Here is a 5,347-nt window from a genome sequence, read left to right as displayed (position 1 = left end):
CTACACACTGACATTGTAACTCTGGGAGCGTTTCCGGCAGGCCTTGCGGAACCACACCCAGTAGAGGATGACCATGAAGAGCCAGTAACACACGTAAGCCGCGCAACCAAATATCAGAAACTTGGTTTCCTCGATCTTTGCTGCACTGTCCCAGTCCTTTTGGGTCTCCTTATAGATGGTGAAGGACAGCCCACTCAACAAGATGGCCGCCCACACCGACAGGGGGAGCAGGGGGACGTAGTTCCCCACCATCTTGAGTCTGCCGGAGGTCCCCCAGTTGCTCTTGTTTATGGTGAGGATGGCAAAGTACTTGGCAGGCAGCAGGCTGCTCATGTAGAGGGCGGAGTAGAGGGACATGAACACCATCACCAGGTCTTGTCGCAGCAGGCAGGCGTACGCTGCCTTCACCAGGCCAATCAGCTGGATGCAGGACAGGACCCAGAGGATGTCCCACAAGGTGCCTGTCCAGAATAACTGGATGATGGTCGCCGTGACGAAGAAGGGGAAGACGCCGGAGACGATGGACTCGTAGGTCATCCAGAGGTGGTGCTTGTGCCACCACATGGCATTGTAGAGCCATACCCGAAAGTAGGACTTGGTCCAGTGTGTCTGCTGGCTGAGCCAGCGTAAGAACTGAGCAGGAGTCTCCGTGTAGCACTTGGAGCGTGCGGTGTACCTGACAGGAGGAGGCGTGGAGAGATAATTAATGAGCATCAATATAGTAAACGAGCACAACGTGACATGCTCTTTCTTTCTGTTTTTCAGCCCTGCAATTTCTCGCAAATGGGTATAATTGGCCGAAATGGATTTAGGGAAATTGACTCTGAGTTCAATTTAAAAGAGAGATGATGAAAATAACAGCCTGTGAACAATGAGGGTAAGTTACATCACGCGCAGCTTGTCAAGCGCAGTATTCACTTAGTGGCGTAGCCCATACTGAGCATTCGGTTGGTGAGGTGCCTGTCATCCCGAATGTGCAGTGAGTTCCCAGGAACATTTGATTGTACCAGGACTCTAGAAACTGCTGGAGTAGGTCATTCCTGTACAGTCCTGAGGTAAACAAACAGGAAAAATCAGGAAAAATAGGATGAAGAATAATTGGGAATCTGTTTATGACCCGAGTCACTTTTATCCCTTATGTTTTGAGAGTATCTAAGTCTGGACACTATGCAAACATCATGTCATCATATTTTACTTTTTCATGATAACGTCTTACAGTACGGTCAAGTGTAAAGATTCTTCCTTACCCAGGGGCCCGCTGATGCAGGAGACGCAGTTGAAGAAGGATTGGCAGGACCTCTCGATGTTGAAGGCCATCCAGTACCTGAGGCTGCTCATGAAGCTGATGTAGGACTCCTTCAGGTTCAGGATCATCACGTCTCCTCCCACCGCACCGTAGCTGGGGTCGCTCTCCAGCACCTTGCACAGCTCCAGCGTGGCCAGAGTATCCAGCTTGGTGTCGGAATCACACACCTGGGGGGAGCGGGAGAGAGACACTGGTGAAGAGGAGAAACAATGAGAGAGAGAGAGACAGAAGTATGGATTCTTTCGTGTGGTTTCGATTGGTTTGAAATGTGCCATTGTTCTATTTGCTCTGACACTATAAATCTTAGGCAAAGACGGATTTGGACGTATTCTCCAAAAGCAAAATCTCACCTGTATGTAGTCTACCGAGGATCCCAATGCTTTGAATGCTGTGTACATGACCTCCCTCTTCCCGCCCCACTTCTGCATGATGCACACACATCTCCTGCTATTGATCAGGTCCTCCACCTCCCTCCTTTGAGGGTCCTCTCCCATCCCATAACCAGCATCTCCTCCTGGGCCATTCGCTCCGGCCACATCCCCTTCTCTGGTGGGGTCCCAAGTATGGTAGTTGTTCTTCCACACATAGCAGCCAGGGTCCTGGTCGGCAAACACCTCCCGGAACATCTCCAGCATGTACAGGTCGTCCTCTGAGTTTCCGTCCACCACCATTATGACCCGTAGCAGCTCCGGGGGGTAATTGAGACCCCGGATGGAGTGGAGGCACTCGCGGAGGTAGGCCGGGTCTTCCTGGTAGGCGGAGATGGTGAGGCCGACGGTCTTGGTGAAGGTGCAGGCGGCTTTTCGGGCTCTCATGCGCCGGTGCTCCATGTAGGCAAACAGGCTCTGGAGCAGCATGTTGAGTCCCAGCAGCAGGCTGTAGAAGCCGAAGGAGATGATGCCGTACTGGGACGACACCAGCTGGAAACCCTGTACGTAAGCCCACACCATCACCCCGAGGACACAGAGGGCGAAGAGGAAAGTGAAGAAGGCACGGACAATCAAGCCCCCTCTCCTCAGCAGTGGTTTCAGTTCCATTCTGTTTCCTTTGTCTGTCAATAACGAAAAAAAGAAGAAAAAAACTGTATAAGAGTATATCATTACCTTGTTGATGGCCTGTCAGAGTTTTGTAAGAGGGTGACTATAATTGTAATTTGAATGTATTCTTTAATGGAGCTGTGTCTATGCATAAAATACCTGATGCATTATGTGGAGTATATAATGTGCCTAAAAGACAACAGCAACAACAACAATGTGTTAAATTACAAATTCCACAATTATTCAAGCTTTTGAAAACCTGTAATAATAACCTTATAATACAATATTGATATTAATAATAATAATAATAATACAGTCCAAAACACATTATTACCAGCAATCACAGTGATGATAGTTGTCTAAAGAATGGCTAGTTTTGTTTTCAATTAAGTCATGAAACATTTGTCAACTTTGGTACAAATCAGGCTAGAACAGTTAAAAAATCCTGCCAGAAAAACATTGCATCAAACCATGTTCTTATTTAATCAATCTTTAAAAGACAGCAAGTTTGCTTGGTTTTCTTTATGACGTCGGCTTGATGAGAATGTATCCTCCACAAATGAGAGAATGATTTAACTAAATGTTGAGTAAATAACTGTGTGGGTATGTGTAATTACCTTCTATGCATCCAATGTTCCTTCGTTCCTGAAGTTTTCAAGGGTTCCCCTCTTTGTAACTCCCTCTTTGGTCTGGCAACTTGTGTGAGGATCATTGCTTTATAAACTTGAGGACACTTGAGAATTACAGTGAAGCCCATAGTAAATCGTCAGAGCAATTACACGTCGGTGAGTAAGCACATGTTGCGTCAAGGTTATGTTGTAGGAGTTCCGTAGCCTGTATCCTTGGCAATTTAATCATCACAGAGACCATTCAAGGCAAGACAAGGCATGTTTATTTGTATAGCACATTTCAACAACAAGGAAATTCAAAGTGCTTCACATAAAACCATCAAAAGCATCAAAAATAAGGCAAAAGAAAAGAACAACATTCAATAAAACATTAAAAACTGTAAAAAAGCAAAAAAAAAAAAAATCCTAAGTGCATCCATTTACAGTTTTTTTCAAATGCTTACAATTTTTTTTTTTACTTGTCCTCTTTTTCAAAACTTAACACACAAATCCAACAACTGCACACACAAAATGCCAAATGCCTCGCTTCTCTTGCCAAATGAAGCACTGCATTCAATATATTCAATATCACAAACACGTCTCAAAAGCACGCATTTGTCTCATGTTGCAAACACTTTTGCCATTATATTACACTTTTGGATATATCATATACCTACACACAGTTATTCAAAACCTTAAGATCTTCTTTCATGAGCTCCTTTTTACATTTCTGTACAAGATTGAAAGTAAATGGCAGAGATGAAAAATTAATGGTACGTAAACACGAAAGATTGACACCAAATGTATTTTTTTACTATAAGCATTTGTGGTTGTGAATACAGTATAACACAGTACAAAAAAAAGAGTGTAGTAGGACAGAAGTTGGCTGACCGACGACCAGGCAGGTGCTGACAACTCAAACCCCCCACACCACAAGGGATGTGTGTGGGGGGGGGACAGAGAGAGGAGAGCAGGGATTAGAGAATGCCAGGAGCAGCTAACAGTTACAGTCATAATAGAATGAGATCCCCACCGGTCAAGTGTGGACTGGTGCAGCAATTTAACATAACAAGACAGCGACAGCCCCCCTCGTTTGGAACATGAAATCTGTTCCAGGGGAGAGAACTCTAAAATAAGTTAGATTTATAGAATAAGGATGGAAGCAACCCGTCCCCCATTGCCTCCAACTAGTAACATACTTACCTTTAACAGTCGTAGAATTGACTAAACAATAACGTTTTTAACCTAATTTTAAATGTCGAAACAGTATCAGACTCCTTAATTGAGACAGGTAATTTGTTCCAGAGAAGAGGTGCTCTATATGAGATCGCCCTACCTCCAGCTGTTTTTTTCTTAATTTTGGGAACCACCAGATAGCCGGCACCTTGAGATCTAAGTGTCCTTGCGGGGCAATAGGGTGCAAGGAGACCGGAGAGGTACAGTGGTGCCAATCCATGCAGAGATTTGTAGGTTAGTAGTAGAACTTTGAAGTCAGCTCTGGCTTGGATAGGGAGCCAGTGTAGAGAGACAAGAGTAGATGTTATGTGATCAAACTTTCTTGTTCTGGTCAATAGTCTAGCAGCAGCATTTTGCACCCGCTGTAAATTTTTTAGGTGGGTAATTGGGAGGCCAGAGAACAACACATTGCAATAGTCCAATCGGGACGTAACAAATCAAATCAAATCAAATTTATTTGTATAGCCCTTTTTACACGCAAGCATGTCACAGAGGGCTTCACATATGCCCATAGAACTGCCCCTCAACCAACCTAAACCCTCAAGGAAGACAAGGAAAAACTCCCAAAAAACTCTCAACAGGAGAAAAATGGAAGAAACCTTGGGAGGAGCAATTCAGAGAGGGATCCCCTCCTCCAGAGACGGTTGGTGAGAGAGAGGAGCAGAACACAGGCTAAACATAGTCATACAGTGTCGGTGGGTTTTTAAAACACCAAAATCCATTGTTCAACTTTATAGATGTAGGACAGGACCGGGAGACTCGCGACCAGGTCCAGCGTTGGCTGACCGACGACCAGGCAGGTGCTGACAACTCAAACCCCCCACACCACAAGGGATGTGTGTGGGGGGGGGACAGAGAGAGGAGAGCAGGGATTAGAGGATGCCAGGAGCAGATAACAGTTACAGTCATAATAGAATGAGATCCCCACCGGTCAAGTGTGGACTGGTGCAGCAATTTAACCTAACAAGACAGCGACAGCCCCCCTCGTTTGGAACATGAAATCTGTTCCAGGGGAGAGAACTCTAAAATAAGTTAGATTTATAGAATAAGGATGGAAGCAACCCGTCCCCCATTGCCTCCAACTAGTAACATACTTACCTTTAACAGTCGTAGAATTGACTAAACAATAACGTTTTTAACCTAATTTTAAATGTCGAAAC

At 45.0% G+C, this 5,347-nt stretch overlaps 1 pseudogene; it reads right to left on the bottom strand.

Moving 5' to 3' along the window:
* On the bottom strand, positions 1 to 2,343 carry LOC136944138 (hyaluronan synthase 1-like; annotated as a pseudogene).
* Between the last annotated feature and the right edge of the window lie 3,004 nt (positions 2,344 to 5,347).

Source organism: Osmerus mordax, chromosome 6 (genome assembly GCF_038355195.1).
Source record: "Osmerus mordax isolate fOsmMor3 chromosome 6, fOsmMor3.pri, whole genome shotgun sequence".
Lineage (NCBI taxonomy): Eukaryota > Metazoa > Chordata > Actinopteri > Osmeriformes > Osmeridae > Osmerus > Osmerus mordax.
The sequence above is the reverse complement of the archived record's forward strand: the minus strand, read 5'-3'. Positions and strand labels throughout refer to the sequence as shown.